Below are 24,700 nucleotides of genomic sequence, written 5' to 3'. Positions count from 1 at the left end.
TCATTTTTAAACTTTCCCAAGGATTGTTTAAGAAGCAACGATGAGGTCATGTTGACCATTGCTTGAAAATTGAATTTTTCCTGTATGCTTTATTGTAGGTTATGTAGAACTGTTTGCATTTTTTTGTTAGACTGTTTTCTTGCTCTGTTGATTTTAAAGGCTCTATTTATTTTAAAAGATGAGAAAATCATGGTATAACCTGTAATGAAAAAACTGAACTTTACTTTAAATAAAGTACGGGGGTTAGCCCAGGAGTAACAGAGAACAAGTGTAACACAAGATAAGGAGAAGAAAAACAAAGATTTCCTGGACTACGAAACCTATCAGTGTTCAAACTGCAATTTATGCATGGGCCTTAGGATTTCTTTTTTCCTCCATTCCTCAGCATTTCCTCAACAACTAGTTCCTATGGCTAGTTGTTCACCAACAGTTGCCTTCCCTTAACCAGCTGTTCACCACCTGCTCAATTCTCACTACTGTGGATCCACCAAGACTTTATCTTCTCTATTCTTCACTGGTTCCTGGAGCCGGTCTTTGGGAATGTTCCATTATACTTGACCAACATATACTTGGAATTAACAGGTGTGGTGTGATGTGTATGTGTGTGTGTGTGTGTATGTGTGTGTGTGTGTGTTTTTTTTTATTTAGTTATAGTTTGATGAATTTTTTATGTTCTCTTGTTTTATTTTCTTTTGATGTAATTTTATTGCTTTTGGGGCTTGTGGTATATTTAACTTTTGTTTGTATATTGAGAAATAACAAATTTAGGTATAGGTAGAAAGGAAGAAGATCTGAAGTGACATGGAGGAAGGGAAGAATATGATCAAAATATATTTCAGTTTGAAAATTATTTAAAATAGTAAAAAGTATCATAATAAAAATAAATGATAAAACATACAAATTAGAAAGTATTATATACTAACAAAATTGACATTGTTTAGAATTCTCTCCCTGTTACTTCATGACACGTTAGTGGCTAAGAAAAATTTTAAAACTGCTTTAAGTTTCTAGGTGAGTACAGAAACTTAACTACCAATATCTTTATACATTTTCCAATGAACAATAATAAAACTTCAAATTTAGAAAGTGAAAATATTGGATACACAATTGACTCTCAGATAATCATGAAAAAATTTAGTATATATTTCTTATATTCATGTGTCATATATATAAATTATTTCTCATTTAAACCAAACTCACATTTACCTAGACATCCTAGGTAATCAACCAACCCATATGTTGACAACTAGCAAAACTCTTTCCTAACTTAAAGAGAAAACAAAGCTTTTCAATGATTAAAAAAAAGCAACAGAATAAGAACAATTATATCTAACAAACTACAACTAAAGAAGATACTATGTGAACTATTTCTGCCTATACAGAGAAATAAGCATAGCAGAATACATATGGAAAGAAAGGAATACAAAGTCACAATAACTAAATTAATATGTCATAGTAAATAATTTCAAAAAGTATTATCACAAAGTGATTTTCTACTATTAAAAAAACACAAACTTTAATAAACATCAGGAATTATTTTTATTCAATTTAAATTTTTATTTATAATATTTATTTATGATAGTATGTTTATGTGCTCATGGATGACCATTTGGGTTTGGGAAACATGTGGAGGCTAATTCTTGGACCAGACTGATACTCCCTCTCTTGGGATCCTTTGATTACATCATGTGATGGTACCATGTGGGCATTTTCTTATCAGTGTTTGATTTTCATGTGATGTCAAGAACCATCTTGTTGGAAGTTCATGGTTATAGATTCCTTGTGATACGTAGAAGACATCTCCACAGTTGCAAAGTGGAACTTCCATTTGGGGATAAGCAGAAATTGATTAATTGAATTTGAGTATGTACCAACATTAGGGAATTCTTACATGATATTGTACAAAACTAGTCAACTACATCTGGAGATGACAACTTAAACATTATTGGCATAGATAGTTTGTTTTAAAGCATATTATCATAATGACAATTATTTTTGAAATAAAACCTTTTTGATTGAGTCATTCTCTGTTCAATATAAATTAAACTTACTAAAGTCATCTGATTTGCACTATAGAGAAAAATAGATATAATTTACTTAGTGAAACATAATTTATGTCAAAAAATCTCTGATTGTACGTGTAGATTATACATCTTAAAGTGGAACAGCCCTATGAAATATTAAGAACATTATAAAAATGACTAATTTGTTGTTTTTGAAGCCTACATAGACAGAAATTGTTCTTTAATGTTCTGAAACATTATCAGTGAGTGAGAAAAAGAAAAATCATAAAATTGTTTTCTTTTAAATAGTACTGCTTATTTTTTGAGTCATATTTCTCATCTTAAAAAAATAATTTCTATAAAATCATAAGCAGTTTAGTTCAGTTTCTTTGTAGAGGAATTTTAATCCAGAAACATGGCTGCTTTGGCAAGGGAAATATCCAAAGACCTAGTAGGTCTATATGATTCAGCTGGAATATAGGCACACAATGAATTACTGCATAATCTGCTTGGAAAGCAGACATGACCTTAGTTCACATTTTTAATCCCAAATAATGAATGTAAAGTTAATTTGTAGAAGGAAGTAGCCATATTTGAAAATGATTTGTAATGGAGGAGCAGAAAACGTGACAAATCAGAGAAAGACTTGACAGAATGGGGGAGAAATATGATACTCCCAAGGCTTTTGAGAACAGGGCCAAGAAGGTAGGCTACATAAATATAAAGTATCTTGGTGTAACTTTAACCAAGCAAATAAAAGAATTGTATGAAAAAAAAACTTCAATTCTCTGAAGAAAGGAATTGAAGACAATATCAAAAGATAAAAAACTCTTTCTTGCTCATGGATCTGGAAATCAACATAGCAAAAATGACCATCTTACTGAAAGCAATCTACAGATTCAATGAAATCCTTTTCAAAATACCAACACAATTCTTTACAGACCTCGAAAGAAACATAATTAATATCATATGGCAACAAAAAAAAAAAGAATTGCTAAAACAATACAGTATAATAAGAGATGCTAATGAGGAATATCCATCCCTCATCTCAAGCTTTACTGTATATCAACAGTAACATAAGCAGCATGATTCTGGAATAGAAATAGGCTGGATGATCAATGGAATTGAATTGAAGACCCAAAAATAAACTCACACATATATGGACATTTTGAGTTTTGACAAAATAATCTAATCCATACTGTGGGAAAAAATAGCATCTTCAAGAAATGGTCTTGGTCTACCTGAAGGTTTACATAGAAAAAATGCAAATAGATCCATATTTTTACCCTGCACAAAATTAAAGTCTAAGTGGATTAAAGACCTCAACATAAAAGCAGACACCCTAAATCTATTAGAAGAAAAAGTGGGAGAAGAGCCTTGTACTCAATGGTAGAAGAGACAACTTTCTGAACAGAACACCAATGGCTCAGGCTTTGAGAACAACAACGAACAAATGGGAACTCATGAAACTGAAAAGCTATTATAAGGTAAAGGATACTGTCAACAGAACAAAACAACATCCTACAGACTGGGAAAGGATCTTCACTACCTCTGCATCTTACAAAGGGCTTATATTAAAAAAAAAATAGGTAAACACCACCAAAGTATATATTCCAATTAAAAAATGGGGTGCAGTGTTAAACAGAGAATTCTAAGCAAAGAAATATTGAATGGCAGAAAAACGTAAAGAAATGCTCATCATCATCAGGCAAATGCAAATCAAAATGACTCTGAGATTTCATCTTACACCTTTCAGTATGGCTAAGGTAAAAAACTAAGGGCAACATATGTTAGGGAAGATGTTGGGAAAGGGGTACATGTTTTCATTGCTGGTGGGAGTGAAAACTTGTACGACCACTTTGGAAAACAATATAAAGCTTTCTCAGAAAATGGAGAATAGTGCTACCATAACACCCAGCTATACCAACTGTGGGTATAAACCAGAAAGAAGCTCCACTCTACAACTAGGACAGATACTCAATTATGTACATAGCCGCTTTGTTTGTAATAACCAGAAAATGGAAACAAATGACATGTCCCTTAACTGAGGAATGGATTTATAAACTGTGGTACCTTACATAATGGAATATTATTCAGCTATTAAACACAAGGAAATCTTCAATTTTGCACACAATTGGATTGAACATGAAATGATTGTCTTGATTGTGTAACATAGATGCAGAAAGACACATACAGTATATACTCTTATAAGTAGATATTAGCCCAGCATAGATGTCCTCTGAAAGACTTCACCCAGCTGAGAATCTGGACAATTGCTGGGACTGGCTGCTTGACTCACAGTAGAGCACTAAGAATGGTACTGAAGAATGGGGACTGGGAGTACCCAGAGCATTCAGGAGCCTCCAAGGAGACCATAAAAGCCAGCAGTCTGTACAGTCTGTTGTGCCAACTAAGGACAACTTAAAGTAAATATGGAACCTTTGTTCAGATATAGCCGCTGGACAGCTCATTCTCTGTGTGTGGGGAGATGGCAGAGTGGGACTACCTCTGACATGAACTCTGGTGCCTGTGATTTGATCACTGCTTCATAGTGGCTTGGTCTTGTGGGCAAATAGAGGAAAGGAAGCAGGCTACCTGAATGAGATTTGATAGGCTGTGCTTATATGGTGAAGGAGGAGGTCTCCTTATGTCAGAGGCATAGGAGAGTTGAATAGAACAGAAGAGGGAGGGAGTGTAGGAATGGGCAGATGCAAGTGAAGGGGAAAGTATCCTGATGTAATCTGAATAGATTATAATAAATTAAAATTTTAAGAAGAGTAGCACAGGGACAGAAAGGAATTTTTCACAGAGAGTTGATAATTCGGAAAGTTTTACAGAGACAGGTTGCAAAGGGAAAAAGGTAGATAATTCTCAGATAATAAGATACCTGAGCAGCTAGAAAAGAAACACATAATGGACCTTTGGGAGACATTGGAAACTGACTTGTCACTATGACCTGTATGACTGAAGAAAGAAGGGGCATATATATAGAGAAATTCTAACCAATATTTTAATTCCACATCAGATAACATTTTATTTTAAAATCAGGTGTTTTCTCTTTCCTTATGGAAAATTAATTCTATTATAATATTTTCTATTAGGATATAAGAAATACAGGATATTAACTCTTCTGAACAAAATTATAATATTTCCAAAATAAAAAAGAATTATTTTTTCATAATTTTTATTAAATATTTTTTATTTTTACATATATATTTCTATAATTACACATAATACAATAAACTGCCTACAGCAATCAATAATTATATAAATGTTACACTTTGAATGTTTTGGCTATTGTATTTGGCATCCTTGAACAAAACATCTTTCCCATTTTGGTGCACATATAATTCTGAATGTAAATCTGTTTTATGTTGATAAATTACAAGTTTTAAACTGTTTTTTCACTTGTATTAGGCATCCTACATTTCAGTGTAAGTTATAAGTACCAGTTTCTCTTCATAACCATTAAGCCTTGTTCACAGAACAACTACAAAATAAATAATACAACCTAGGTGGTCTGTCATGTACTCATCTGTAAAGTGCCTTTCTCTTACCTTGATTCTCTCTCTCTCTCTCTCTCTCTCTCTCTCTCTCTCTCTCTCTCTCTCTGCACAAGTACTATGTTTGTGCAGTACATGTATATGTGGAGATCAGATATTTGGATAACTGTGTGATTGTTTCCCAGTTAACCTTGAGTGTCTCTCATTTTCCTGGAACTTGGAACTTGCCAATTATTCTAGGTTTGAAGTAGAGAGATACCAAAAGAATTTACTTAACTCTATCTTCATGAAAATACAAATGCACACTATCACAATAACCCTATTGACAGAGGTTTTAAGAATGAAACTTAATGTATCAAGAGTTTCAAAAATGGAACTATCTTCGAACACTCAGATCACATCTTCTAAGTCCAGTATAAAGGCATAACTGATTCCACTGAGACACTATTCTGCACTTTCTATCCTGTGTATTAATAAAATTGGTACCAGAATGTTCTGTTACAATTGTTTAAGTTTAATTTCTCAATTTCTTCTGAGTAGCAGCTTTCTAAAAGTAAAAATTACAGATCATTTGTGAATGGTTACCTTTGCTAAGAAGAACAAATATAAAGTATATTCAAAACTTGGAAAGCATGTAAAATATAGGGCCTGTGACACAAAAGCTTTGTTTTAGAGTTTCAAAAAAAGAGTGGAATTTAATGAGTAGGATTCTAAGAAAAACACAAATTGAGAAGTGTGCCAAAATACCTGTCTGTGTATCTGTACCAAAATGTGTTTGCAGTGCTTCTGAATGATGGATAAATTATTAATGAACTAGGCAGGGAAGTGAAAATTACAAGACAGATTTGAGTGTTCTACTGCTTCGGTAACTAGGTAGAAGACTACATTACTATTGTGTTCCATGAATGAGAGCCTTCAGTGTGAAACACTGAACTATAAGGAAAAGCTAACAGGAAGTATACATGAAACATAAACATATCTTCAACCTTATCAAAGTAGCCTTTCCTGTTCATTTCAATATTAGAGGGGAAATGACCCCTCCCTCAGATACAATACTACCAACAATCTCATATACCTTCTTCATGCAATGACTGAATGGTAATTAAAATTTAATAGTTCATATATCATTAGATGACATTTTAATATTTAAAACTAGAAAGAAAACAAAACAAAAAACAAAAACAAAGTAAGAAACTGTCAGGTAGGTTATCCAGAAATTATAGTTATTATTGAAGGCTAATAATAATTATTAGAAGTATTCTAATACATTAAAGGATGAGAACATAACAATGAAAAATTAATATTAAATTTAATAAGCTTAGAAAATTGCCATGCACTAGTTTGAAAGGTATTAAGTTAAACTTCTATAAATTAAACAAAATTATTGTTTCAGTAAAAAGTTATATGACAAATTAGAAAAACAATTATTAAACTATCCTCCATCTTAATAATAACAAAGTGGCATGCTACTGCAAAGGTAAATTAAAAGTACAAAAATAAATGTGAAAGGGTGTAATTGTTTATTTGTTATAATTTCAGGAAGGAATAAAGAAGAACAAAGGCAAAAAAAGCACTTCCCCTCTTCCTAAAAGATTATTTTCTCATAAAATATAATCACAATTTTACCATGCACAATTTCTTTCAATTCTTCTTCATCTCACCTCTTATTTTGATCCACTCCCATGCTGTTTCTCATTAGAAAAAACAGGCCTCTAAAGGGTTACCAATAAACAAACAAACAAATGAGTGAGTATAAAAACAAACAGATAAATAAAATATAGTAGAAAAAGATAAGGTAGAATGACCACATCAAAATTTAACTAGACAAACCAAAATAGTCCCACGAAAGAAAGAAGAAGCATAGACCCACTCATTCACAGACTCAGGAGTTCCACAGAAACACTAAGTTCAAAACTATAATGTATGCACACAAGACCTGGTACAGACACATGCAGGCCCTGTGCTTGCTCCTTTAGTCTTTTTGAGTTTATATCAGCTTTGCTCAGCTGATTTGGAGGTCTTGATTTTCCTACAATTTTGTTTCCTCTGGCTCTTACACTCTTCCATCCTCCTATTCAGGTAGATTTCCTGAGTTATGAGAAGATAGATATAATGGTGGCATCCCATTGAAAGCTGTGTGTTCTATGGACTTTCTCTGCATGTAGATCTCTATAATTGTTGCCATTTGTTGCAGGAAGAAGCTTCTCTAATGATGGCTGAGAATAGCACTATTCTGTGAGTACAGCAGAATGTCATTATGAGTTATTTTATCACATATCTTTCTCTTTTTTCTATTTATTTATTTAATCACTTTACAGCCCCCTCCCTCCTCTCTTCCCAGTCGCACCCTTATACCCTCCTCCCATTCCACCCTCTCCTTCTTCTCAGAGAAGATGAGGCCCCCATGGGATACCAACATATCCATATACCTCAAGTAGCAGCAGGACTAAGCAAATCCTCTCTCACTGAGTCCAAACAAGGCAGCCCAGCTATGGGAAAGCGATCAAGTTTCATCTCTCCCATGGATTGAGTTTCAAGTTGGTCCAGTTATTGTTTTGCCATTCCCTCAATCTCTCCTCCATCTTTATCCCTATACTTGTAGATAAAACAAATTTTGGGTCAATTGTTTTCAGGTTACTTTGTGGGCCCTTCGTTCAACTGGAGGGCCCACCTAGCTATAAGGGGTAGTGGATTCAGTCTCCATACCCCTCCTGCTAGGAGTCTCAGCTAGGATCACCCCCATAGAATCACGGAAGCCTACCCTGACTCAGATTGCCCCCAACAATTTCCATTCTCTATGTTTCCACTCATCCTACCTTAACCATTGTTCACCCCATACTTGTTCCCCAAAGGCTTATCTTCCACAACCTTTCTTCCTCCCAGTTACCTCCCTCCATCTAATTCAGGTCTCTATATTATTTTATCTTCTGAGTAAGATTCAAGCATCCTCCCTTGGGCCCTCCTTGGCTTCTTTGTGTATTCAGATAGTAGCAAGATTGTCCTGTACTTTATGGCTAATAACACTTATAAGTGAGTACATACCATGGATATCCTTCTGGAGTTGACTATACATTCATGCTGTTGTAAGTAAAGAAACTCTGTGTCAAGTAACCTGGGAGGCATGGGTCACCTAACCTGTGAAATTGTCTCCTGACATTAATATATATACTGCACTATAGATGGAATACATTGACAATTGTGGACATGCAGATGCATTTCTGGGTGTGCATGAGTAAACACACACACACACACACACACAAACACACACACACACACACACACACACACACACACACACACACTAAAATTTTCCTAGCAATATAACATCACCAGTATAAACATACTAGAAATCTCATAAATGATATTCTTCACTGTGGTTCAAGTAAGAAAATGCAAAATTGAACAATGTTACAAGTAACTCATAGGTAACAACGTATGTATCTATAAGTATAAAAATAAACAAAGATAAATTTAAATATAATAAATTGTGTAGAATTAACACATGTACATATAATTACAAAAAGATTATGAGAAAGTCATAGATTGGAATATAGACCTGTAGTTAAGGGTAGTTAAGGGTGCATCGTGCTCTTAACAAAGACTCAACTTTGGTTATGAGGCACCCATTCAGAAACATGATATTTTCATGAAAAATTGAATCTTATACTCATGTCTCAGTATAGTGGCTCACAATAGGATCTTCCTTGCAATATGTACACAAAGCAAAAAGTTAAAATATGTTTTAGAAGTAAGAAAAGGGTATAAAAGTGAAATAAAAATATTCTTAAATTACAAAACATACATAGATGTTCTAAAGTAGACTGTGGTGTCAAAGAAGCATGTAGTATTCTCTAAGATATTTCTTTTAAAAAACAAGAAATGATACATAGTAGTAAAAATAATAACAACAATAGTATACTAACTGAAGGAAATAAAATTTGTGCAAATTTATTTTTGGGAAATTATAATTTTTAAAAATAAATCAGGATATTACCAGGAAAGCATTGGAAAATACTTTTTTCTCTGTGTAGATGCATGACATCTAAACAAGATATTGGAAATTTAATTCAACAAAAGTAAATAAATGTTATTAACATAAATATATTAGGTGATGTACAAATACGAAGTTTGCATTGTCTTTCCACAATTATTTAGCAAATTCCAACCCAAAATATGCTATATTAAAATGTGTTCATAGATGGATTCTCAGAGTTGTTTTGATTTGCATTTCCCTGATGATTAAGGAGGTTGAGCACATCTTTAAGTGTTTCTCCGCCATTTGATATTCTTCTGTTGAGGATTCTCTGTTTATTTCCAAGCCCTATTTCTCAATTGGGGTATTTGATTTGGTGGTGTTTAATTTCTTGAGTTCTTTATATATGTTGGATAATAGACCTTTGTCAGATGTAGGGTTGGTGAAGATCATTTCCCAGTCTGTAGGCTGTCACTTTGTTCTGTTGACAGTGTCTCCTGCCTTACAGAAGCTTCTCAGCCTCATTAGTCCCATTTATTAATTGTTGCCATTAATGCCTGGGCCTTTGGTGTTCTGTTCAGGAATTTGTCTCCTGTGCCAATATGTTCCAGGCTCTTTTCCACTTTTTCTTCTAAGTGACTTAGTGTCTCTGGTTTTATGTTGAGGTCTTTAATCCACTTGGTAGAACATTATGATAGGCAGATTTGGGTCCAGGGGTCCCACTCAAACTAAGGCACCAGCCAAGGACAAGACAGGCTGTAAACTTTAAACCTCTATCCAGATCTAGCCAATGGTCAGAGCATTCTCCACAGTAGAGTGGAGAGTGGGATATAACTTTCTCACATACTCTGATGCCACACATTTGACCATGTCCCCTAGAGGGGGAGACCTGGTGGCACTCAGAGGAAAGACATCAGGTTACCAAGAAGAGACTTGATACCCTATGAACATATACAGGGGGAGGTAATCCCCCTCAGGAACAGTCATAGGGGAGGAGAATAAGGGAAAAATGGGAGGGAGGGAAGAATGGGAGGATACAAGGGATGGGATAAACATTGAGATGTAAAAAGAATAATAAAAAAGAAAAAATGTGTTCATAAAAACAGATAAAGAAGGGAAGAGTAAATATTTTCAATTTCTGATGAAAATGTGGGAGAAAACTTCCACCCAGTTTGTAAGAAACCTAACTTTTGAAACTTTTATAATATCTGTAAGTATTCTATCTATATATGCATTATTTATTTCAAAAATTTCTACACATATATGCAGAAAAAATAAAAGTGTGTATGTGTGTGTATGTGTGTATCCAATTAATTCAGAAGTGGAATACAGTAAAAATTCCAGAGTGTATCTTGTAAATGAAAAAATGTTTGAAATTTCACTACGTATTAATACATCAGCAGGACTTATTAAATGGAATATTTTGAACTTAAGAAAACTTTCAAATAGTGGGCATATTTATGATACAAAGAATATTATTACTAAAAAGTAGCACTTCATACATTTGTGGTATTGCTGACATATCTATATGTGTAAGCTACCATTTTACAATCAAAACAAAGCCAGTTTTTGAATAACATTTACAAGCTTCTCCACAACTTCAAGAGAAAAGAACATTAATAGAATATTTCATCTGAAAATACAGAGGATGTAAACATTTGTGGAATATTTGAAGGCAAGATTTTATATAAAATCGTGGGCAAATACTTACTTGTCTTATGACATAGTACTGCATGAAGTTTAAACAAAGAATATATACATATTTTTACTGTAAAGGGGGCTTAAGTTAGGACAGTGAAAATGTGAATGCTTCACATTTGCCCATAGAAATACTGAGACATCTCTAGATATTATAGAATCTCTGATACTACAACGAATTTTGTTGTAGATCAGGAGTGATGTAAATAACACCAGAAACTGTTATAAGATGATAAGAAGTATAGTGTCAGTAACAAAAACAATTTTTATTCATGGTTTTAATATGTCCAGTTAGGAATATTCTTGTTATAATTCTTTTCAATTCTACTTGAAATTTTTTGTATGTTAAGAAAATCTCAATGAGCTAGTTGTGGTAGCACACACCATGATCTCAGCACTCTGGGAGGCAGACACAGGTGGATCTCTATAAGTTCAAGGCCAGTCTGGTCTACAAAGTGAGTCCAGGACAACCAAGGGTACCACAGAGAAACCCTGTTTCAAAAAAGCAATAAAAATAAATAAAAACAAAACAACAACAACAAAAAATTCGAAGAACTCAGTGTAATAAAAAAAATTACCGAACATGAAAAAAGGAGTGATAAGTATATTTGAGAAGTAAAAATAGAGAAATGAATGGCATAAATTCCTTTTTCCTTTCTCATGAGGACCCATCCTGAAGATTACCTGAAACAATAAAGAGAAGCAGTTCACCCAACTTACACAGTGTCTTTTTATTTTGAGTTTAAATTTTATTTTATTTTTTCCTTCATTAATTTAATCTTGTTACATCTCAATGGTTATCCCATCCCTTGTATCCTCCCATTCTTCCCTCCTTCCCATTTTCCCCTTATTCCCCTCCCCTATGACTGTTCCTGAGGGGGATTACCTCCCCCTGTATATGCTCATAGGGTATCAAGTCTCTTCTTGGTAACCTGCTGTCCTTCCTCTGAGTGCCACCATCCCCCTCCAGAGGATATGGTCAAAGGTGAGGCACCAGAGTATGTGAGAAAGTAATATCCTACTCTCCACTCTACTGTAGAGAATGTTCTGTCCATTGGCTAGATTTGGGTAGGGGTTTAAGGTTTACCGCCTGTATTGTCCTTGGCTGGTGCCTTAGTTTGAGCGGGACCCCTGAGCCCAAATCTGCCTATCATAATGGTCGATTTGTAGGTTTCTAGGTGTCGTAAAGCTCAAAATTTATCTTGAGGCTGAGTGAGAACTGCAGTTTCCATGGGCAGAATTATACTTCTTTGGGCCCTATCTGGATGGAGTAAACCACATGAGAGTTAAATTATCATAGGACAGAGTAAAGCACCATTAGTTTTCAAGGTGGGATCAAAAGCAACTACTTTTGAGATTCTCTGCAAGAATAAAATTAATGGAGAAAACACAAGAACTTGAATGACTGCTTGATGTAGAGCAAGCACGTTGCATAGGGAAAGTACTATGGAAGAATAATCTAAGCTATTGAATCCTTGATAATACATGAATTAAAGTAAGTCCATTTTTGTAATAGGATGTTTACATACTGAGAGTCTGAAAATCCAGTATTGACAGCTGAAGCATGGATGAATTTCTGGTACCTGAGAAAGATATAGACCCAAGGAAGTCCCAATAGGATGCCTTTAGTGAAGCCTGCAGCAATTTCTTCACAGTAGTGCTATAATTAAAACATAGAAACAGAAATGAACCCATATCTGCAAATATATGTTCTTACTTTACTATACTGAATGGCTCAATATTACCATGCATCTCTTTCCCTGTAGCAGGCAGTTATCTGTAACTAATACTGTAAGCATTTCCTGTCATTAACTTCCTTGTCTCATTTTTATAGCTGTCATGGCTTGTCTATATAACTTCAAGTTCTCAGCAAATGAGTCCTACTAATTGTCTCTATAGTTACTAATACATAAAATAAAATATTTTACACATTTGAGGTTATCAATATTTACATACTTACCAATATAGAAGCTTGCAAGTTAAAGTAGCTATGTGAGTGTAAGCTCTTCTTTGCTGATGATCTCAATGGATTATTTTCCATTCATTTTCTAAATCTCTTGGTGATGCAATATTCTAAAAATAACTCTTACATTCTGGAAAAAGACACTGGAAATTTTACATATCCATACAGTCAAAGGCACTATTACTTTCTTAGGTCCTTTTAGAAATAAGACTGCTGCCTCTTGTTTTGTCAGCCTGTTTGTTGACTTTCCATCAAGAGGACACTGCAATAATCATCCTTACTTGCCTTTTGTTTCCCATGTAGTCAACTTTTACAACCTAAGTTAATATATAGCTATAATCTTAAGTTATGTGATCTTCCAACCCCTGTCAAAGAAAGTATGTGTGTTTCACTTGGTGAAAGCAGAGAATACATAAGTAGAAATAATGTTCTTAAAGCGGACCATTTGATGGAAAGCAACCAGGCATGGGGGTAACTGAAATATTAAAAGGCAGTTTGAAGCTGGATGGTGTTGGCATAGCCTTTAATCCTAGTACTCTGGTGGCAGATGCAGGAAGATCTCTGTAAGTTTGTGGTCATCCTGATTTACAAAGAGAGTTCCAGGACAGCCACGCCTGTTACACACAGAAACTCTGTCTCAAAAAACAAACAAAAACAAAACAAAAAAAACCAACAACAAAACAAACAAGCAAACAAAATTAAGCAGTTTGAAAATATGACCCATTAACAAAGTAGTGAGTTCCATTCTAGAATTCATAATCTTCCAATCTACATAATTCTGAGCAAATATTCAGTGTTAGGTATAAGTTGCTTTCTTTGGAACAATCTTCAAATCTAAGCAGAAAATATTTAGTTACAGTTATGACCAGCAAGCTACTAATATACCATTTGACACATTTTGCCAGACATGTAAATATTGTTAAATGTAAGGTTTGGTTTTAGGTAGACTAATTTATTTTTTTCCCTCCATTTGCAGCCTCCAAAGCAAATTCTGAGCCTAAAGTCCTAAGTGTCAGAACTTTCCAGAAATTTGGGTGATGAAGGAAGATACATAAATAAGTGTTGTGGTTTAGATATTTAACCCAAAAATCATAGGGACCAGAGAAAGCCCCACATGTGGGTATAGGGCTAGGTGTATATGTATTGTTAATATGAATATCATCATGTCAAGGAATTCATTGCCTCAACACTTCTCCAAGCGATGCTAAAATGAATGGCGAAGCCTTCCCCAGTGGACCAAATGAGGATGATTGATGTGTATAAAAACTATAAGATGAAGCTTTCTTTTCCTGAAAGTTAGCCTCCAGAGACTAACTACCAACAACTCTTTCTTGCTTTATCATTTTCATTAGTAATTTATATCTTTTAAAATAATTTCAGGTTTTATATTATCACTTATCATTGACTTGGTTTGAATTTGGTCTACTCTTTTTCTGAAAGTTAGATTTGCATCATTGTCATTTATTTTTCCCTTTTAGATATTTTTAACTTTTATTTAGTTATTTATAATTTATTTGATCATGTTTTCCCTTCCCAACACTAGTTCTAGATCCTACCCTGTATACTTCCTTACCTACTCAAACTAATATCCTCCTCCTCTCTCTAAAAACAAACTGTTAAACACCAAAACTAAAGTCAAAACAATGAGACAAACATTAAATTAAAATCCATCCTCACATACACATAAAATACCAAAAATAAAAACATAAAGGCTTTTTTGTGTGTTTGCCAAATCCTTCTTGGCATGGGGTCTGCCTGCACTGTATACAGAAGGTCTACTGAGTTTTTTTTTGTTAATTTTGTATCCAGCCACTTTGCTGAAGCGGTTTATCAGGTGTAGGAGCTCTTTGGTTAACTTTTGGTGATCACTGATGTATATTATTATATCCTATGCAAATAGGGAAACTTTAACTTCTTCCTTTCCTATATGTATCCCCTTGATCTCCTTTAGCTCTCTTGTTGCTCTAGCTAGGACTTCAAGTACTATATTGAAGAGCAATGGAGAGAGTGGGCAGCCTTGTCATGTCCCTGATTTTAGTTGGATTGATTTAAGTTTCTCACCATTTAGCTTGATGTTGGCTATAGGTTTTCTGTATAGTGCTTTTACTATGTTTATGTATGTGCCTTGTATCCCCGATCTCTCTAAGACTTTTAACATGAAAGGGTGTTGGATTTTGTCATATGCTTTTTCCACATCTAAAGAGATGATCATGTGGTTCTTTTCCTTAAGATTGTTTACATGACTAATTACATTGACGGATTTCCTTATATTGGACCACTTCTGCATGCCTAGTATGAAACCTACTTGGTCATGATGGATGAGATTTTTGATGTGATCTTGTATTCAGTTTGCCAGAATTTTATTGAGTATTTTTGCATCTATATTAAAAAGGGAGATTGGTCTAAAATTCTCTTTCTTTGTTGGGTCCTTGTGTGGCTTAGGTATTAAGGTGATTGTGGCTTCATAGAATGAGTTTGATAGTGTTCCTTTGGTTTCTATTTTGTGCAATAATTTGAGGAATATTGGTATTAGTTCTTCTTTTAAAGTTGGGTAGAAATCTGTACTGAATCCATCTGGCCCAGGGCTCTTTTTGGTTGGGAGAATTATGGTGATGACTTCTATTTCCTTAGGGAATATAGGACTGTTAAATTTGTTTCCCTAATCATGACGCAACTTTGGAAAGTGGAATTTATCAAGGAAATTGTCCATATCCTTTAGATTTTCAAATTTTGTGGCATACAGTCTTTTGAAATAAGACCTAATGATTCCTTAGATTTCCTTAGTATTTGTTGTTATTTCTCCCTTTTCATTTCTGATTTTGCTAATTTGTGTATTCTCTCTGCCTTTTAGTCAGTTTAGCTAAAGGTTTGCCGATTTTGTTGATTCTCTCAAAGAACCAGCTCTTGGTTTCTTTGATTCTTTGAATTGTTTTCTTTGTTTCTAATTTATTGATTTTAGCCCTGAATTCCATTATTTCCAGCCATCTACTCCTCTTAAGTGTGTCTGCTTCTTTTTTTTTTTTTAGAGTTTTCAGTTGTTCCATTAAGTTGCTTGTATGTGATGTCTCCAGTTTCTTTGTGAAGGCACTTAGTGCTATGAATTTTCCTCTTAACACTGCTTTCATTGTGTCGCAAATGTTTGGATATGTTGAGCCTTCATTTTCATTGAACTCTAGGAGGTCTTTGATTTCTTTCTTTATTTCATCCCTCACCCAGCTGTCATTGAGTAGAAGATAGTTCAGTTTCCATGTGTTTGTAGGCTTTTTGTTATTTCTATTGTTGTTGATGCTCAGCTTTAGGCCATGGTGGTGACAGGATGCAGGGGATTATTTGAAGTTTTTGTATCTATTGAGGCTTATTTAGTGACCAATTATATGGTTTATTTTGGAGAAGGTTCCATGTGGTGCAGATAAGAAAGTATGTCTTTTTCTACTTGGGTAAAAAGCTCTGTAAATATCTGCTAGGTCCATTTGATTCATGACCTCTATTAGCTTGATTATGTCTCTATTTAATTTCTTCCTTGAGGATTTGTCCATTGGTGATAGTTGGGTATTGAGGTCTCCCACTATTATTGTGTTGGGGTCACTGAGTGACTTAAACTTTAAAAGTATTTCTTTTACAAATACAGGTGCCCTAATGTTTGGGGCATAGCAATTTAGGATGGTGATGTCCTCTTGGTGAATTTTTCCTTTGATTAGGACAAAGTGACCTTCTCAATCTTTCTTGATCAATTTTAATTGAAAGTCTATTTTTTCAGATATTAAAATGGCTACTCCTGCTTGCTTCCTGAGACCATTTGCTTGAAAACTGTTTTTCCAGCTCTTTACTGTCAGGTCATGTCTATCTTTGTTGATGAGATTTGTTTCTTAAATGCAACATATTGAAGGATCCTGTTTTTGCATCCATTTTGTCAGGCTATGCCTTATTACTGTGGAGTTGTGGCCATTGATGTTGAGAGATTATTGACCAATTGTTATTGGATCCTTTTATTGTGGAGTTAGTGGTGATTATGTGTGGCAGTGTCTGTTTTGGTTTTGCTAATGTGCTATTATCTGTATGCTGCATTTTCTTTCATATGGCTGATCTCCTTGTGATGACATTTTCTTTCTTTTATTTTTTGTAGAGTGGAGCTGGTGTTTAGATACTGTTTAAATTTGGTTTTGTCATGGAATGTCTTGTTTTCTCCATCTATGTTGTTTGAAAGTTTTTCTGCATATAGTAGCCTGGGTTTGCATCTGTGGTCTCTTAGGGTTTGCATAACCTCAGTCCAGCCTCTTCTGGCTTTCATAGTCTCTGTTGAAATGTCAGGTGTAATTCTGATGGGTCTACCATTATATGTTATTTTGTTTTTCTGTCTTGAAGCCTTTAATATCTTTTATTTATTCTGTAGATTTAGTGTTTTGATTATTATGTGCTGGGAGAAATTTATTTTTTAGCCTAGTGTATGTCATGTTCTGTAGGCTTCTTGTATGTTCATGGGTATCTCTTTTGTAGATTGGGGAAGTTTTCTTCTATGATTTTCTGGTCCTTGGGACTTTGCATCTTTATTTTCATCTACTCCTATAATCTTGAGGTTAGCTGAGGCGCTGGTCCACTCTGTCACCCACCACCACCACTCACAATCCCCTGCAGCCTCTCTTGTTTGCCACTTCCTGATGCTGATCATGCCGATATCCCCTGCCTGCTCCCTACGTCAATCACTTATGTGGGTGTTTTGTTCTCCACAGATGACCTAGATAGCTAGTGCTGCTGCTGTTGCTGTGGCTGCAGCCACTGCTGCTGCCACAGCTGGTCTCCTCCCCTCCACCCCTCTTTGTGGGTGCACAAGATTGTCTTTAGTTTGTTCCTCACGTACTATAGTTTCTCCTGCTGTAGTGGGGTGGGGATCTTGGTATTTCTGCTTAAGAAATAAGCCCAATTTTCTGACTTGATTTCTTTGGCTTCTAAACAAGGTCCACACCACTTGCCACCATCTTGGAATCTCAGGAATATATTTTTTTAATGAAATTGGTTGCACCAGAGTTTGGTACATTTTTGCTTAGAGTAGTGATGCCATCTAGGTACACTGTTTCCTTCATTAGTATAACATGTTCTTCTTTATCTCTTCTCATAATTCTTGCTTTGAAGTCTTCTGTGTCAGATAATAGGCTAGTGATACTTGCTTGGATTTCAGAATTTAATTGCAGTATATTCTCCATCTCTTAACTCTAAGATTTTGCCTCTGTAAAAAATCTCAGATATTTCTTATAAAAAAAAGATATATGTATTTCATCCATACTGTTACTCTTATTTAAATAATTGAGGCCATGAATAGTAAAGCTATTATTGAAAAGTGTGTATTGACTGCACTCATTGTGTGGATGATTTTTTGTGTTGTTTTTTCTTACCCTTAGTATTTTAACTTTGTCTTTATTTCTTCAGTCTTTTGTCTTTGCTTATTCTTCTCTCCCACTTAAAATATAGGCAGAATATTATACACAACAAATCCAAAATATTCTAGAAAGAATAAATAAATTAAGTAATGTATCATGACTCAGAATCAAGTTGTACAAATCTATAGCTATTTTATGTATCAACAACAAACAGAGAAGTAGATAGATAGAAGATATATAGAGAGATAAATAGATAGATAGATAGATAGATAATATTATGGAAAACTCCCATATAAAATAGCCTAAAATGAAGTGAAATGTTCAAAAAAAACTTACTCATGGAGTGGAATGACTTTTACAATGAAAATATTAATCCTCTGAAGGAGATGGAAAGAAACATTTAAAAAAAAGCACCACAAACTAATGAAATGGATTGAATTAATTAATAGTATGATATGGTAATATACAAATAAAATTTTGTAAATTCAATGCCTACTAATCAGATTCTCAATTAGTCCTCAAAGAACTAGAAAAATATTTAAAATTCATATGGAAAAACCAAAGATACTTCATAGCCAAACAATCCTAAACAAAAACAAGAATGAGAAAAAAAAATCTACCAAAGGGAGAGGAATGAACATTTCAAGTCACATGATCTATTTCATACCCATAATGATAAAAACAATATGTTACTGGTATAAAACACAAATGTAGAAAATTGGAGCAATTTTTAAAAAGCTAAAACATGAGAATATGCATCGTTAGTCTTTTACTATTTGACAAAGACACAATAAAACATACACAAGACACAATAAAACATCTTAAACAAATGTTGCTGCAAAATTTTGACCTATATGTAACACCTTGCAAAAATGAATTCAATAATTAATTTCAAAGAATTGATCAAAATTAATTGTGAAACTTGAAAGTGCAAGAAAGAAATGCACAATATCTTACATGACAATAGTAGCAAAAAAGACATTTCTGAATAAGACTCCATTTTCCATATAATTGAGGCCAGCAATTGACAATACCTTATAAAATTACAAACATTCTGCACAGCTAAAGTAACAAAACATTAATTGAAGAGAAACCCTACTGAATGGAAAAAATATATTTGCAAGTTATGCTTTTGACAGATAATTACTAACCCATTATATAAAAACCTCCAAAAATAGATTCAAAGAAAGAAACATTCATTTAAAAATTTGGCCTAGGATCTGAGCCAAGAGTTAAAGGAGAAATTAAAATTGACTAAGAAATATCTTGGTAAAATGTTCATTGTCTCTTACAACTAGAAAAATTCAAATAAAAACAACTCTGGTATTTTATTTTACCCTAGTCATAATTGCAAAATCAACAAAATAATAAACAGATGCTAGAGAAGACATGGGAAAAGGAACCCATTTACTTTTGTTGTGATTTAAAATTGGAATAACTACTCTGGAAATCAGTGTAGAAAATGTTGAAAAAAATCTATAAAAGGGATTGCAAAGATGCTTAGTGGTTAAGAGTACTTGCTGCTCTTCCAGAAGTCCTGATTTCAAATCCGAGCAACCACCTTATGACTGACAACCATACCATCTGGTGCTCTCTTCTCATATGCATAAAATAGTATATTTATGGATAAAAATATTTAAAAGAAAAAGCTATAAAGCCTAACCCAATCCCAAAAAGACAAAGTCACATGTTTTACATCTGAGGTTCCTAGTATTAAATCACTAGGTGTTAACATATAATGTGGAATAATTACAGAAATAAGGAAAGTAAAAACTATCAGATGACAAAACAATAGAAGAAGGAGTAGGGTATAAATCACTAGGGATAAGGGAGTAAAATATGGAGGTTATAATTAAAAAGGAGGAGGCAGGTAAATGCAGAAGAAAATAGGAAGAGGGTAAAATAGTGAGAATATCTAAAAATTCATAAAAATTAATATATAATGTCAAAATTTTCTTTAAGTTACTATATAAATAAGCATATATAGTTTAAATAAGAATTTTCCACCTGTTTTTGACAATTCTCTACACAAGAATCATGGACTATTTAATGAAAGGGCAATGTCAGACATGAAAAAACCAGTTTTGAGTTGTTGTTCAGAGCTTTCTAAAATACTTCCATACATTTCTGGATATGGTCCTTGTCTTTGGTTGTAACCTGGCAGTACAATGTATATCTGTTAAAGTCCTTCTAAAGCTCTTGGAAGGTCCAGGGTAGTTCCTCTGGAGCTGGATGTTAATTCCCTTCCAGTTCACTTCATTTCTTTAGTCATCAGAGCTGATGGCTCAGGCAACTGGTCAGGATTGAAAGAAGAAAGAGGAAGGGGAGCCCAGGGTTCCCTCTTTAGAGACTGACTGTATTGTGGCCAAGGAGGAGTTGCCCCAATTGTCCTACAGCCAGGGCTGTAAAAGAGGTTTCTAGTCAAAAACTGCAGGGGCATCATAAAAAGAGGCTCTTTGTTGTGTAGATAGGCCTCTGTGGAATTCTCCAACTTGTCTGAGGGAGAGAACTGAGTTTATTTCCTTATTTGTGAATCTACAGGGAAATAAGAAATAAGAGATAGAGATAGAAAACAAGTCACTCACACATACACATACATTCAAGAGAAAAGGTGGATGAAGTTAGGAATCTTAATTTCAACTGTGTGAAGTTAAGCTTCCTGATTTCAATTATTGTTGTTCACCATACTTATACTTCTGAGAAAAGGGAATTAACTCATAGTCAAAAAGAGGCAATTAATCACACACACACATGCACCGAAACACAAAACCAAGATGAATTCTAAAATAAAACAGATTACATGTTTTTAAACTAAATGTTTCTTATCTATGTATTCATTACATAAGTTTATAGTGAGTTCAGAGTGACAAAAGTTGACAAGGCCTAAAGGTTAACAGGGTATAAAAGTTACAAGAATATATGCTTTTCAATTAGGACTGACATGGTTACACATTTCCCAGATATCCCTTAGTTCATAGTGAGTGCAGGGCAATAATTTTATCTGTCTTTTTGTCTAAAAAACAGAACAAATTTAAAACAACAGCACATGATGCCACAGTCACAAGGTATAAGGAATTATGACATAACACTTTGTACATTTAGACATTTAGGTCAGTTAGGTATATGCTTAATTTAGAAATTTCTAGCTAGCCTCATTATATCTTGAGTTCATGGGACATTTTAACCAACTAGCCTATACTTATAGTGTATGCCAGGATTTGTGGTGCCACCTGGAGTGAAGGCTTATCTGAGACTACAAATCTGCTTCAAGGCTTTCTCCTGATGAGGCATCTCGAGGTCCACAATGGTATTATTCCAGCCACAAACTTTCAAAAGTTGTCTTTAGAGTACCTAAAACAATTTAACTTGTAAAATTATTGGAATCAGGAGCCAGATATGGTGGTTCATGCTTTTAATCCCAGCACTAGGGTGGCAAAGACAAGCAGATCTTTAATTTTTAGGCTAGCCTGGTCTACATAGCGAGCCCATGACAGCAAGGACTGTTACACAGAAAAGCCTGTACTGAAAAAGTTAAAAAAAAAATCAAAAAACAAAAACAAACAAACAAACAAACAAAAAACTATTGGAATCAATTCAGTAATTCCATAATTGAGGATTAATTCATTTGAATAGCAGTACATCCTCAACAAGATCCTGAAGCAAGTTTGTTCAATCTGAGCTGGTCAATACTCAGAAAGTGACAGTTCACACCAATAACAGATATTTTTTTTTCTTTTTGCTTTTGTTTTTGCTTTTTTGATACAGGGTTTCTTTGTGTAAACTTGGCTGTGTTGGACTCACTTTGTAGACAGTGGTGGCCTCCAATGTAGCCTTGGCTGACCTAGATATACTCTGTAGACCAGGCTGGCCTTAGATTCACAATGATCCAATTGCCTCTGCCTCCTTGAATGCTGGGAAAAAAGGCATGTGCCTCTATGCTCAGCTCTAGTGCCAGATTTTAGAGATTTAGCAGTGTACAATTGATGGGGTTGTCAGGCTTTGGAAGCAATTCTAGGATGAATCATGGTACAGATCTTGCAAAATACCAGATCCCTTCTAGAAATCTCTCATGCCTACTGAACTTCCCCAAATCAATGGTTCTTCACATTGTGTTGATTTTGAAAACAATTCTGGCAGGGGTAGATGGGAGAGCATGCATCATGGCACAGACATTGAAAAATACCAGATCACACCTAGAAAGTCCACATGCCTAATGAACTCCTTTAATAGGATGGCTTTTCGCATATATCTCTTTTGCTGAATATATACACTTCAGGAAAGGCACAGAACAAAACAGAATCAATTCTGTTAGTTTTCTCTCTGACTATTAATTTTTTACTGTTCCAGAAGGCATCATGAAAATTTCCAATGTGGCAAACAACTAACAGTCCTACTAGCTATAATGCCTATGAAATATAATAGAGAGAATAGAATAAAAATCCCAAGAATGCAGTAGTAACAAAATATATTAGCAATAACCAACATCTCTCTAATTGGACAAAATGATGGGGCTCCAAAATTTTAAGGGTATATATTTGTTTGTTTGTTTGTTTCTGGTTTTGGGATACAGGATTCACTTTGTAGCTTTGACAGTACTTGACTCACTTTGTAGACTAGGCTGTCCTCTAACTCACAGAGATCCACCTCCTTTGTCTCCCCATGTGCTGGGATTACAGGCCTATTCTACAGTGATAGGCTTAAGGAAATATATTATTTCAAGCTCACAGTGTCTCCCTGTCTCCCAGTCCCCACTGCCCCTCCTATGTGTATGTGTGTGTCTGTGTGTGTGTGTGTATGTGTATGTTTCTCTGCTTCTGTCTTTTTCTGCATGTTTTTCTGTTCTCTAGCTCTCTCTTCAATTTTTCCTTGATTAAATGTAGTGCATGGTTTGTTTGACTGTATGCATGCCATAATGATGTTCCATCTAGCCTACAGCAATGTGGCCAAAGATCCATAGGCTGTATCCTCTGTAAATTTGACATGATATAAATCTTTAGTCTGCAAGAGGGTTTTGTCGCAGTGACAGAAAACTGACTAACACAGTATATACATATTTAGCATAATTGATTTTTCATCTTCAATGAAAAGTGAATTAATAGAAAAATCTACAAGGACATAAAGCAAGAGAACCACAGATGAGAGAAATCAACCAATACATGAGAAGAAGATACACAAAAGCCAAATTACAAAGAGTTTCAATTGGCCGCCTGGATGAAAAGTCCCTGAATTATCTGTCTTCTCCCTCCAATTCTCCCATGCACCACCAATACTTTTCTTCTCTCAATTTTATGGCCTGTTTCCTGGATAGTTCAAGAAGTACTGCCGAAACTTTTGAGATTTCAACAAAAGTGCTTGGTATGTTGTTTTAATTCTCAGAAGACATGTGAGCATGAAAGTGATGTATAAAGGAAGACTACTATAAAAAGGGTAAAGATAAGTGTGCAACCCCAAACCAATACAGTCTAGACTATAGGCTGCCTTCTTTACTCTTGAGGGGAGAAGGATTTTTTTCAGGAAAGATGCACAAGAACCTACTGGGACTAATTAAACAAGAAGCAGGGAGAAGGGACTGACTTTTTAAAGTCTTAGACACTGGTTCTATATTCCAGTGACAGAAAACACAGCAGACCAGACAAAATCTTCTATAGAATACTGACTAACCCAGCAAAATCTTGTAGTACAGATAATTGAGGTTTCTTAACTTGTTGTAACAGAACCCATTGTGTATAAAATATTTAAGAATTCATCAATAAAAATTAAATCAGATTTATTTTTAATAATTTTTTAATTATGACATAATTATGTTATGGCTCCCATTCTTTTTTCTTGCTTCATCATGGCTCATTTCCCCCTTGTTTACTATTAAATTTATGACCTCTTATTCCATAACTATTGTTACAAATATACAAATGAATGAATATATATATATTTATTCCTGCACATATTCCTAAATACAACCTGTTTGGTTCATATAATGTTAACTATATGTGTATTATCACAGACTAACCACTTTGTATTGATAATCAACTCATGGGGTGACTTCAACATTTCTTTTCTAAGTAAGAATGTTCTCCCTGCATATATATATATATATATATATATATATATATATATATATATATATATATATATATAATATCTTTTAAGGTTAATAAGGTTAAATTTTTAAATTTAAACAAAAATCACAA

Source organism: Acomys minous (genome assembly GCF_964271855.1).
Source record: "Acomys minous genome assembly, chromosome: 3".
NCBI lineage: Eukaryota > Metazoa > Chordata > Mammalia > Rodentia > Muridae > Acomys > Acomys minous.
The sequence above is the reverse complement of the archived record's forward strand: the minus strand, read 5'-3'. Positions refer to the sequence as shown.